At 36.3% G+C, this 14509-nt stretch overlaps 1 protein-coding gene across 3 annotated transcripts in view; it reads right to left on the bottom strand.

Annotated features, from left to right (window-relative positions):
- The window catches only part of LOC126768063 (zwei Ig domain protein zig-8), a 202916-nt gene that overhangs the window by 167328 nt on the left and 21079 nt on the right, over window positions 1-14509 (bottom strand). The window lies entirely within an intron of this gene.

A 14509-nucleotide genomic window follows, 5' to 3' on the forward strand; every position in this document is an offset into this window, starting at 1 on the left:
ATTCGCGCAGTCACACACACAGGCACACACACACCTACATACATGCATGCAAATAAATAGACTTGTAAATAGAAATGTAGATGCAGCGGATAAACTAAAGCACGCGCATAGCGGGCGAATGCCAAAAATAAATACAACGAGGCTCGAATGTGCAAAAACAACCTAATTTCCAGTGGGCGCAGGGCATTTCACGCCGCCACAGACACAGACAAAAAGCGCACTAAACGAAACGACGAACGGTTGAATTCTTAATTGCCAATTTGCATGCGGCAGTGAATAATTTCAGCAGCAACGCAAAGCTTAATAGGCGCGCGTCCTCTTCCGCCACCGCAAGAGCACGCATACATGCACACAAACATGCTGGTGTGTGTGTGTGTTTGTATATTTATTTATTTAATGGCGCTTATTCAGTTGTTGCGCTACATTTTTGCAGCATTGTTTATTTGCCGTTGCCACCGGCGTTTCTAATGTTTATTTTTATTTTATTTTTAATAATTGTGCTATGCTTGCATGTGTGTGTTTGCGTGCACGAGCCGCGCTTTCGACATTTTTGCACAGTTCTTGCACAAATAATAATTTCCGCGCTTCCGTTATACGAGTATATTTTCACAGTTCACCGCAGTGAGTGTGGCATTTACGCCCACACTACTTCAGTCGCCCCCTTAAGCCTTTCAATCATTAGTGAGTCATTGACTTAGTCATTTTAGTGGCTGGCAGTTGTTGAATGGCGCATAGCTTACGCGCAAACGCACTTGCTTTTATATATATTTGTATACATATATATATATACATACATGTATATAATTGTATGAATTTGAAGCGCGCGCTGCATATTTGCGCTATTCGCTTTCAATTTAGTTAATCCAGCCAATTTGGCGCACGTTATCTGCATCATTACTACTACACACACACGTATACACACATATAAATGCAGTTATATGCATATCCACTAACGGTCATATTACCGTTAAAGCATAAATTTGCAGCGTCCATTCGTGGCTGCGCCATTTTTATGCAAATGTCAAACATTCTTGCGTTCATTTTGCCAAGCACTTCACTATTTACACATTTGCCGCTTGTTTGTGTTGCCGCAAAATGCATGAGTGTGTATGTGCGTGTATGTGTGTGGGTTCAACGTAGCGTTAGTTCATATTATATTGGTCAGTTGGCCTTCACATGCCGTGCTTGACATGGCACTTTGCTGCCTTCACATATGAAAACATAAATACTGGTTCATAGTGAGAGCGACACAAGCAAATATGGTATACCATATATGGTATGTACATACATACATGCATATATGTATTTGGTATATATGTATGTCTGTGCCAGTATGCATGTACTCACTGCAAAATAACGGTAGTGTATCCGTTACAGCTAGTATTCAAACCAACTGGCGTTATGCCCAACATATCGCCTACACTGCGTACTTAGTAGTGCTGTTCACAACCCCACTGCTGACCCATAGTTTTAAACCAGCAATTACGGAATTCCTGAAATTCCGTTAACTTAATGGAGCAACGTTTTTGTGCGACCAACATTATTTTGCGAGTATTTTTCTGCGCTTTTATTTTTCAGTTTGCATGTTGTACATCCGTTTTATTGATAATTCATAGCATTTCATGGACGGCTTTGAAGAATGTATACATAGCCAGTAGGAAAGCAAACGCCTAGAACGTAGTATGACTCCATTGTCTTAAGAGATATTACTAACTTAATCTTTTTTATTTTTTTTAGCGAAAATATCAATTTAATTTTCAATTGTTCACTGCTTTCTTGTGGTTCTATAATATTGTAGTATAAATTTGAGTGGTGAATCGAGCAAACAACTGGCATGTTTCTGAGGGAAGATAAGAAGTTACACCACTTCATTAGGGTTTCTTCAAACTCTTACTATCTTTGACTTCGAAAGTTAGCGAATAGAACGGACAGCTGACATAAATAAACACAAAAACTCTATAAAAATACAAAAAAAAAAAAAACAAAAAAAAAAAATAAAATAAACAAAAAAAAAACGGATAAAGTCTATGCCATCAATAGGCACAAGCTGTACAACTTCAATAGAGTTCCGCAAACCCTAGCTGTTTTTGATTCGAAAAACTTTGGAGAGTACCGAAACGAACAAACGACTGGTGTAAATAGACTGGAATAATTACTTAGCTATGAAAAAGCAGGAGCTTAGTCATTACACTCTTGCAACATGTTGCTACACTGCAGAGTATAATATTTTTTGTTTTAATTAGGTTTTATTGTACACTCTTTATGTCTATTGAACTTATTTCTTAACTTTTTCTTTGCTTTCAATTTTCGTTAAAAAAATCACAACACAAATGTGGCATAACAAAAAAATAAATAACGCTGGCAAAATTATTCCTACCACATATATGCATATAAATATCGACATATCCATTTATGCATACCCGAAAAGGTCCTCTAGTCAAAGCTATGCATAATACTCTTACCGCTTGATCAGTGCGGAATGTTGGTATGCTCATGTGTTAGTTTCTAGGTACCCTCCTGCGGTTAGGACGTGGTTACGCATTCATAGAAATATTCAATAATTTGCGAGGGTTTCGAAATCTAAAAAATTAATAATGAAATAGCAAATAAATCATGGCATGGCCACAGACAGACAAATGCCATTTCCATTAGACTTGGCATCATTTTGTTGCTAACAAATACTCAGATGAGCTTGGCCGAACATGCATACCTGTAAATATATCATCACCTAAAATGCAAAATAACGTATCTTTAAAAAATCGAAATTGAGTTTTTTATTGCTTACGATTCACTACATCATATTAGACGTATTTATGTGGCATAAAATTTTCAGCTGCCGCTGTGAGAAATAACCATTTTATAACCAAAACTCAAAATTGTGTTTCAATATGAGTGTTTTCTATTATGTCGTTTTTCCTTCGCCTGTAAACTTATGATAAGTGATGTTACGCCATTTTAAGAGACGATAGATGGTAGTCGAAAAAGTCTTTACATATTGCTAATCAAACTTCAACTTATTTTTTTTATATTTATACTAATAAATAAATAAACAAATAAGTACCATTTTGGTCGACCTCTATTTGCCATTTTTTCGCTAGAGACATTTTTCCATCAGCGTAAATCGAAATTTCGAAATTTCCAGATCGGCAGCGAGCGAATCGTTGTTATGCAGCATCGTCTCCGTAAACTTCGCAAATTTCATTGATGGCTTGTGTGACTTTTTTCCCTTTTTTATACAAAAATTTCAAAATATAACAAATTCCTGCATTATTTTCACTCATTTTTGAAAAGCTGTAACTATATTTTCAACTTCCCTGAATTTATTTTTTTTTTGGTTACATAAAGCTTAAAGTCTCATATTTTTTACATTATACGATATGACACAATGTGATTGGAAGCACTGGAGATATACGACTGCAACGACATCTATTGACAAAATACGAAAAGACTTTTTCGACTAACTAAACTAGCGTATAAAACAGTAAAATTAAAAAAAAATTATGAAACTGGAACTCTGTAATTTAAAGGGAGTTTAACAGTGTTTTATTTACGTATAAATAATAGACAGTACTTGTGATTTCAGCTGACATCTGCGGCTGATTTTGCTGAGCTAAGCTGGACTGATACTGTAGTTACTATTACTGTGGATTTAAAAATATTTTTCGGCGGAAAATTTTTATTTTTTATTTTAAAGAAACGTAGTGGTCTTAAAAAATCATCATAAGGCTTAACGCTACTGCAACACCCACACAATGAAAAAGAATGTCTCAAGACCTTAATAATTTTTTATGCTGTTAAACCTGCCCACTCTCCTGCCATTTTTTGCCATTTTCTGCAAATTCTAGTCAGCAGCGAATTACACGCTTGTCTATCAAATTTAAACCCACACTGTTTGTGTTTACTTATAAATGGCAACCCGGTTCGCTGTGGCTGTGGAGCGCGCGTCTGAGCAATGCATTTACCTCATCGATTTGTGGAATTCCCGCAGTGAAAGTGTGCTCATTTACAAGTATTTGTTGGTTCGAACTTTGCTAACGTTTTTGTTTTGGTGGGTCGTATTCGTAGAATTTTGTGGTATTTCGAACCAGTTGTGTTACACTCGCATATATACATATATATATATATATATATATACTATATGTATATGTATATATGTATATATGCAGACATCGTTTTAGAGAAAATGCGAAAATTATTCAACGTAATTTGCACCGACTTACGCACGCAGCTGCAGCGTGAGCGAGAAACATGTGAGATAGGGCCGCGAAAATTGCTCGCAGATATAAACACAACGCACACATATGCGCAATGGGGCAGTACGTGAGAAACGGTGGCACTTAGAACTGCTCGAAACAGTTAGGGAAGTGAATGTGGCGTCAAACGTTGAAATGGTTCTACAGGTATATGCAAATATGCGTTAGAGCGGGTCGATTTACACGGAGCCAAAAAAATGGAAAAATACGAGAAATACTTCACGGATTATAGTTACTTATAATAATATATATACATATATATAATATATATACATATATAACTATAATCCAAGAAGCATTTCTCGTATTTTTCCATTTTTTTGCTCCGTATAAATCGTATATTTCATATTTTTTTTGTATATTTCTTTAAAAAAAATAGCTCCGTTTAGAACCTAAACACATGCATCATGTTTTACTGACAACAAATTGGTTCACCCTAGCATATACATAACCCATATTTATATCGCTCCTATACGTAAAATGACGAAAGCATTAAAGTCATTGTTACGGCAAAAATGTAAGTAAGGAAATCAGTTTCAAGACTTGGCCAAGTTAAGAGAATATGGTAATGTAGGTGAAGCCGCTTAAGTGTGCTTGAGCGCACATTTTCAAACACTACCACCACCACCGCCAAGCGACAATGGAAACAACAACAAAGATAACAGCGATAATAATTACGGTGTGTGGCAAAGCAAAGAAGTCAAAGTTGGTACGAAACCGTAAAAGGTAGCGCAAATGAGACTACTTGGCGGAGGTGAGGTAGCACACAAGTGCTGGCTGTGGGTCGAAAAATGGTAGCACTGTGTGCAAAGTGAAAGTGAGTTGCAGACATACCGCTATAAATAGCCGTGGCACACATATTTGCTTATACTTACATTATATGCTCGTATTTGTTGCTCCAAGTAGAAATAAGCTGTGTTTCGCCTTAAAGTATGCCTCCAAAGTCTAAGTATTTTCGTTTTCTCATTTACTTATCTTTTTATATGCATACAACTGTACTTAAAATTGTATTTCTGTATATATTTAAATACCACTTTGCATTGTGCGTGTTTCTTATATTTCCTTTTTCATGCATTCACATATTTGGTTGAAATCTTTTTACATTTTCGCCCTTCCGCACGCAGAAAACAGGCGAAAAATGGTGTCAATGATGCTGAAACTGACGATAACTGTAATAAGAGTAATAATAATTGTGATAATGATGATGTCATTTCGCTGTTCTACCACAAACACAAACACAACCATCAATAAAACTACACCGACACACGCCACCCGAATACAACAACCTCCTATGTACATAGGCCTGTACATATAGTGAGCGTCTCGTACAGGAGCGTGGGGAGCAGGCGAATGTTGCTGAAAGCATTTTCTGTGCCACCACAAATGAAGCTGAAAGCTGTACCGAAACTGTAACAACGACCGCGTTCGTAATACTCATTTGCTTTTCTTATTTTTATTGCACTACGAAAGTAACAATGCCACAACCGAGCGTAAATACAACAAAAGTCTATTTATATAAATATGTATTGGCGACGAGCAACAAACACGGAACGCAATTTCTATGTTTGCGTATAATGCAAAGTCCAGTGTTTTCTTTATATATTTTTTGTATGTTTCTTGAATTCATCTTCGCATGCTTTTCTTGGCCTTTCATTTTTTTTTCTTTTTTCTTTGACAGATTTTTAGCGCCTGTGATGTAATCTTTCTAACGACTGCCGCAACAATAGCAATGCAAATAAAATCCAATATATTTATGATTACAAGTCAGGGCAATAATGCAGATTGCATAACAGAAATGACAGAAATGGTTTGAAAGCTATGCAAAAGCAGTGCAGACAATGTCTTTATGCTGAAAAGTCTTGAGCAGCACATATTTTTGAAATAAGCAAAATGATGAGAAACTGGAAGGTTGGTTAAAGAATTTGTTATAACTGCAACTTAGTATTAATGTAATGAGATTTGTTTGAAGTTTAGCAACGGTGTAACTTTCGATGTATGTAAAAATCAGAAAAACCAGATAGTTCCTAAAAAAATTTCTAGGTTAAACTTTTTTGAAATAGAATGAGCTTGGTGCCGCCCAAGATACAACAAACGCATAAAAAATGCAAAAATGCATCCACGCAAGTGAGAAAGTTCTCTGAGCGCCAGGAATGATTCTTTTGTATTTTACACGTCTTTCTGGCCGAAATTCCAGAGCATATTTCCAGAGTACACAGCTTGGACAAAAAATTACATAAAATATTCAGGAATTGTTCGCCCGTCCTCAGAACTATCCACATTTAACCATCATGGTCGGTAACTCCTTTTAGCTGTATCCTCCACGCGGTTGTCGACTGGGAAATGGATTTCGTTGCTTGCAATGTCGTGGTTTCAGGCTTCCACTGAATTGGCTGAGTCATGACATTACAGAAAGGCGTCACACTGGTGTATTTCCCAATTCACCCTCTATGGTGGACTACTTTATAAGCAACCACAGACGGAAGTGAATGGGTGAATACCATGGCTACTGATAATGAGGTGCCTGCCGATAGGTTTAAAAATGCTGAAAAAGAGACCACCGAATTCATCTTTTAGTTTGGAAACCAACCAGGTGAAGCTGGCTGGGATATCGGTCCGAACGTCGTTGAAAAATGACCACTGTGTAAGCTCGTCGAGTCAGCAAGCTGTATCACCAGTGACCACATCTCCATTGCAACGGGAAAAAATTGCGGTGATTGTAGTACTACCGCCGAGCCAGCTCTACGATGCATAAGTGTCACAGTCCTTGAAAATTCGGATCAAGAAAAAGCTGTAAGCTTTAATAAAGAAAAATAAGTGGAGTTTCTGCGCTCTCCTGAGTAAGTTACCGAGGGCTTCAACTGGAGCAAAAAGAAAGGGCCCCGAAAAAAGTCAAGCAAATAGGAGCGGAAAGCAAAAGCGTGATACAAGGTGATTGGGGTATGTGGCCGACTCTAGGGCAAATCCAACCTAAAGGAAGGGGAGGGGAAACGGTTGGATTGATCCCGAGAGGCGGTAAAAAATGGCCAGACTCATTTTGCCACACGCACGTGATGCAGCACCTTGGATCCCGCGTTTGAGAATAGCATGGATGAGTGAATCGCTGAGAAGAGGCAGCGTTCGGTGGAGAGCGAACCGAGCATACCAACGAAAAGGGGGAGAGAGTCAAGCACTGCACGTCAAGCACGAGGATGACGAGTCGACAACATTAAAGGTAACGGCGGCAGCCAATGAGTTTGCTAAACAAAATTTTTTCGTGACACTCAAAGACCGCACTATTCCGCTGATACAGATATCACAGGAGCGATGGAAAATAGTGGAGATGAAGCTATTGAAAGCCCTCTTCTCGAAGATGGACTCCCAGTCAAAAGCACTTATTCCGTTATTTGATGGAGCAGGATGGCTTAACAGAGTCAAAATTCTTAAATGCACAAGGCTGATCCATCGCCGACATGGGTGTTGGAAGCTATCAGAATGCTTCCGAACCTGTGGGCAAACGCAAAACTGGAGGTGATGAACCGTAGCAATATTCTATTCATTCATCATACCGCGCACAATCGGAAAATGTAGATGAAGGTCAAAGCTACATCTTCTAGGTCAATAAGGAGGCAGACAAAAATGTCATTTTCTTCAGAGAGTATATCTACTCATCTATGAATGATTACATAGCTAAGTATATATGTATGTAAGGCCTCTTGTCTTCTTCTTTTAATTTTTCAGTCTAACACTGTCAAGTAGATAAAATTAATTTTCTAACTTTTAGTTAAAAAGTCGGCCGTGTTACATATGTATGTATGTATGTACTTTACACATTATACGCTCATGCATATGTATATATATGTATGTAAATATATAACATATATATAGCACATTTCCCGTTATATAGAATAAGCAAAGACGCCGCGTTTACAAAAATTCTGAAACAAAAATTAATATAACCAACATATATTTACTTCTAAACAAAACACAAACAAAACATTCGCTGAACGTAAATTTTTGACGCAAAATATTTCTGTCTAACATTGCAAAAAATAATAAATGAAACGTACACATTGGCACACGCACACATTGGCGCAGGCAAAGTCAAGCCTGGCTGAAAAGCAATGAGTTGTAGCGCTGTGTTTACACATAAATAGACGCGCCCCGGAAAACGAGCACAAAAGTTAAGTTCACTTTGGATCATACCATATTTAATATATGTATGTATATAAATATATGTAGTCGTATACATGTTTATATAAGTAGATACGTATATGCTTTTTTGTATCCTCCTTATTTGGCGTAGTGCTCCGCCGTTTCGCTGTTCGCTTGTTTGTGCGAGCGTGTGCTGGAATTGAATTTTTTCACAAATTGGAATTCGCTTTGTCTGTTATTCGCGCTGCTGCTTTTTAAGTACGCCAGTATTAGCGTCTGTATTTATCTGTGTCAATGTGCGCGCTTGCACCAACACAAGCATGCACACGCACACACCGACACCCGTAGAAACAACGAACGCGTAAAAATTGAGCACAGGCAAATTATGTTCGAACACGTCTACTTTGCCTACTTTTTACTTGCCAAACACACAAAGTAAACGAATACAAGTGGGTGGGTTGTGGGGCAAAATATGGAGCACCAGTCGCATTGGGGTGTGTCCTGTTGTTGTTTTTTCCTTATTGTTGAGACATGTGCTAAGAGTCCTTTAATAGTCCTTGATTTGCATGCGACTGTCGCAGTGGGAATACGGCTAGCTTTGGCGCTGACATAGCACCGCTGTTGCTATTGAAATTATATGGTGTTATTGGTAGTGCTTAAGCTTTTATAAATAAGTATGAAATTGCTGTTCGTTCGTAAAGCTGTGCCTGCATTATCGGATCGACGACTCATGACAAGTTAATTAATTGAAGTATTTTGCACAAACTTGTTTTCGGCATTAAATATGTCTTTGAAACTCAAATTCATTTTATCGCACTTAAACTAAATAACATTTTATTATTTTTAAGAATTTTACGAATCTAGCTTGTAGGAATTTAGTATTGAGAATATTGTTAATTAGCCACTATTGAGATAATTTTACATTATTGTGGACATAACTCTTTTACAATTATGACTTCAAACAATCATCGTGGTGAGGCGACGAGTCAGAACAGCTGTGGAATGGCAGGAATTCCCAGCGTTACTTTTTGTAAGCGTAGATGGGCAGATGCTAATAGCCATTGTCTTTCTGACGAATAATTTAGAAGGTTTAATGTCTGTGGCCTACATTAATGAAGTGTAGTTTTATGGGAGGCACCTAGTGCGACAACCAAAAAACGGCGATTTTTGGGAATTAAAAAAGCACATATTGAATCAAATAATTTACTTTTCTAAATTTTTATAATATTTTTTTTTTTTGCAAATTTTCAAAAAAAATTTTATACGAGGTACACGCGATCTCACGGGGCGCTTTGAAAGTATCTCCCACTGCTGCAGTGATTTCGGTATTCGCCGTGAATGTAAACTAGTTTCAAATTCTGACTAGAACATATTTTCTGTATAATGATTTATGGTTGAAAAACAAATTTATGTAAAAATTTAAAAAAATGTTGCATTTTAAAAAAATAAAACAATTTTGTCGTTTTTGGTCTGCAAAAATTCGATTTTTGATCAGACCAAAAAACTGATAAGCCATTGCATAGAAGATTATCTGCAGAACATGCAGAAAAATAAAGAGATTTTATTATTCATCTCCGAGTAATCACCGCAGCAAATTTGAAAAAAAAGATAAGCTAATGTAGCTTCTTGACCATAGTGGCTATATTTTTCAAATTTGTAACTCAAAAACTTTATATATTGTATATCGATTGAAATTTTAAAGTATGTTATTTTTGAAGGTAATTTTTTTCTTAATAAATTTACATAAGAGATGTTCATAACTACATTTAAAAATCATAAAGTTGGCATATATTTTACACATATGCAAATATTTTTGCCAAAAATTTACTTTTTCTTTTCAACTTTCTCTCAAAAATTTCAAAATAATCTCTATAATTTTACACTTTCCTTAAAAAATATTTTAGTTGCCTCAAACTGCTTCATACGATTTCATACCGATGTGAATTTTTGTTGCGCTTAAAATGCTAATGTTATGATATTTGAAAAATGTTATTTATTTGCAAAAAAAAAACTCATGTATATATTTTAGTTTATTATCATAATCAAAATTTATATGTGAATGCTATACTATATATGTAATTGGTAAAATAATAGCTTTTTTTCGGAAGCAAAATATAGTCCTTTCATCTTCGCGATATACGCGCCGAACACGTCGAATGCGGCACACCAAACGCTTCAAAACTCCAAGGTAGAATAGCGCATTAAGGTTTTGGGTGGAACAAATTCTTTGTGTACAAATCAGATCCCTTCGAATCATAAAAACAAAACAGCATTGTCTTTGCTTTTGTTTTCTCCCTGCGCGATTTTTTGGTTTTCGCAATAACTTCACTTCCAATCAGTGAAATGTCATGAAATTCTCACTGGACAATCGATAAATAGATAGCAGCCTAACGCACATATATGTAGATGACATACAGATTCAAAAAGTCCTGTTTACTTTGGAACGCACCTTCTACACTTTTCCTGGCAGTGACTAAATTTATATGGCCCATAAAATATGTGTTGAAAGAGAATGTTTCATTATACTCTTGTATGTATCACTTAGATATAGGTATATATATATATAAATGATCAGGTTGGCGAGAAAAGTTGAAAATAATAATAATATTGAGTAAAATTCCAGATATCTTGATAAAACTTGGTACACATGTGCCTGGGCAAGAAGTAAGGCGGAGTTCGTTAATAGGCGTAATTGGACCATTGCCACGGCCACAAAACCTTATTTACTAAAAACGTATAAAGTTCCATAACTAAGAACTATAATAAGACATACAACTCTAATTTGGCACAAAGTATCGCAGTAGCTAAGGGCCTCTAAGAGCTAAAAATTAAAAAAAACGCGCATGACTCCGCCCTCTAGTAAGTTTAATGAACATATCTCTTAGAGCACTAAAGCCACAATAACCAAATTCATTCAGGATAAAGCCGTTAAGCATCTCTACCGACACTGTAGAAATGGTTGAAATCGAGAGATAATACCGTCAACTTCACAAATAACGGTACTGTTGAAAACTATTGCTATAAATCAATAATAAAATACGACAAATAACCTATACTCGAGATGATATGAGAAAGCTTTGTGAAAGACGGTATAAAAATTGGACGATGGGCGTGGCACCGCAGACTTTTATGTAAAATCGCCTATCACCGATTTCAATCAAATGATACATGATATTTTTGTCACGGTTCTACGTCACAGTGTGAAAATGGAAGAAATTGGACAACCACCACGTCTACTTTTCATATAGCATAATTATGCCCTGAACAAGGTATATTACGAGTTTTCGAGAGAAAAATTCTGCGAAGACCCTTATGGTCCTTTGCGTATGTTGGCCACGGCGAATATCGCATTCGATGAAACGATGAGCTGTACGAAATATACGACGACATTGACATAGTTCATCGAATTAAAAGACAGCGGCTACGCTGGCTAGGTCATGTTGTCCGAATGGACGAAAACACTCCAGCACTCCAGTGTTCGACGCAGTACCCGCCGGGGGAGCAGAGGAAGAGGAAGACCTCCACTCCGTTGGAAGGACCAAGTGGAGAAGGACCTGGCTTCGCTTGGAATATCCAATTGGCGCCAAGTAGCGAAAAGAAGAAACGACTTGCGCGCTGTTGTTAACTCGGCTATAATCGCGTAAGCGGTGTCTACGCCAATTAAGAAGAAGAAGAAGGTATATTAAGTTTGTCACGAAGTTTGTAACACCCAGAAGGAAGCGTAGGAGACCCTATAAAGTATGCACGTAAATTATGAGTATGTTGAACTGAGTCCATTTAGTCATGTCCGTCTGTCTGTCTACCCGTCTGTCTATCCGTCTGTCTGTATATATACGAACTAGTTCCTCAGTTTTTAAGATATCGTTTTGAAATTTTGCAAACGTCATTTTCTCTTCAAGAAGCTGCTCATTTGTCGGAACTGCCGATATCGGACCACTATAACATATAGCTGCCATACAAACTGAACGAACGGAATCAAGTTCTTGTATGGAAAACTTTCACATTTGACAAGATATATTCACAAAAGTTGGCACAGGTTATTTTCTAAAGCAACAATGTAATCTCCGAAGAAATTGTTCAGATCGGTTCACTATAGCATATAGCTGCCATACAAACCGAACGATCGGAGTCAAGGGCTTGCATGGGAAACTTCCTCATTTGACAAGATATATTCACGAAATTTGGTATAGATTATTTTCTAAAGCATCATTGTAATATCGAAAGAAATTGTTCAGATCGGCTCACTATAGCATACGGCTTTCGCATTTGACGTGGTATCTTCACGAAATTTGACATGGACAATATTGTTATCGCTGTTATGACACCGCTTTAGAATTCAAAGACCTCCCTAATGCACACAACAACGCAAATTATATTTTTTCAAAATTCAATCCAGAATTCAATGCTTTAAAGGCCACCCTAATTCACTTAAATACGCGCATGATATTTTTATCTAAATTGAATTGTGGAAAGCATTGATTTAAGAGCGAGATCAGAATTCACTTGCAGGCCGGGTGTTTTACATACATGCCTCGGAAAAGTGGCAGCGGTGCTAGTGTACACAAACATGTAAGGAAAGTAATCAAGTATGAGTGAGTGAAGGTTACAGTAGATGTAAATGTGTAGTATTAAATTGTATGAAAACAATAAGAGCATTTTGTCTGAAAAAATTTTTTCACTTATAAAAATTTGTATATATGCCTACAAAAGAATATCTATAAATGTCTAACGGTGTCTATAAAAAGTTCAAAAATAGTACCAAATAAATTATATACACATATACATATATACTAAATATATTTGTCTATATTCACCATAATATAAGCAATGAAGGCAACCGAGTAATTAATAGCATTCAAGCTCATCGAAGTAATTTCATTTGCTAGTCTCCTGATAATTAAGTACTGTTTGTGAGGGCGTATATTTGTATATTTATATTGAAAAGTTTCCCGACAAGGGTCAAAGACGCAATTTTAGAGGTCAATATAATCAGTGGAAATGGCAGCTGTCACATGCACAAAGCACATCAATAACAACAAACTCAACAAACTAAGGCATTGAGTGGCGAAACTTATAAACAGATAAACATAAATAAATACACACACATACACATGCAATCACTCCTGCACATATATTGAACATACGTATACACATACATCTATATATATACATATACATATACATCAATAGTAAACTCAAGCAGCACGGCCCAATTCGCCTCCACCTCCAACTCACAGTACTTTTGTTGTTATACACACACACGCACACACACTATGATGTATCTTTGACCTTTGTTCGTGCGAATGACAAAATGTAAAGTTGCTGCTTTGTAAATGTCACCAGCTTCGATTTCGTTTCTATCATTCAAGCAAAGTGAAATTGCCGACACAACAAAGTGACAAACGCATTTTGTCTAGCTTTTGGCCTCAAAAGTACGAAAAATAAAACCAAATACGACAATGTGTTAAGGCACAAAGCAAAAATCAAAAAAAAAGTAAATGAAAATAAATTATAAAAATAAAAATAAACACTGCGTGATGAAAAGGTCAAATTTGTGCTAGTATATAGGCACACAGCTGTGGTTTTCTGTTTTCGTTTTTTGCCGACAGCACACAGATAATTTAAAATAATGAAATATTCATACAACAAGGAGCGTGTCTCTAATGCCAAACCACGGTTGACACTTGTCTGCGAATGTGAAATGAATTTTGTGCCATGATGGCATGGCGTTTAATAAATTCCTTGTTTTAAAATACACATTTGTTATTTAAATTTCATTTAAGTCATCGAGTTCAAATGGAATGACGTGAGGGATTTCCATTCAATTTCGAGTTATATAATATCGAAACTCACTTCCTTTTGATAAACAAGCCATTGTGATATAACTATTTCCAACAAGATAAAGCGACAAAGAATGTATTGGGTAGTTTGAAAAATCTTTTCGTATTTCTAATCAAATTTTAATTTATTTTTTATATTTATAATAATAAATAGATAAACAAATATGTATCATTTTGGGACACCATTTTTGCCGTTTTTGGGCTAGAGATATTATTTCATCAGTGTAAATCGAAATTTCCAGAACGGAAGCGAGCGAACCAACTTCCGTCACTTCACAAATATTA

This window comes from Bactrocera neohumeralis, chromosome 2, assembly GCF_024586455.1.
Source record: "Bactrocera neohumeralis isolate Rockhampton chromosome 2, APGP_CSIRO_Bneo_wtdbg2-racon-allhic-juicebox.fasta_v2, whole genome shotgun sequence".
NCBI classification, from domain to species: domain Eukaryota; kingdom Metazoa; phylum Arthropoda; class Insecta; order Diptera; family Tephritidae; genus Bactrocera; species Bactrocera neohumeralis.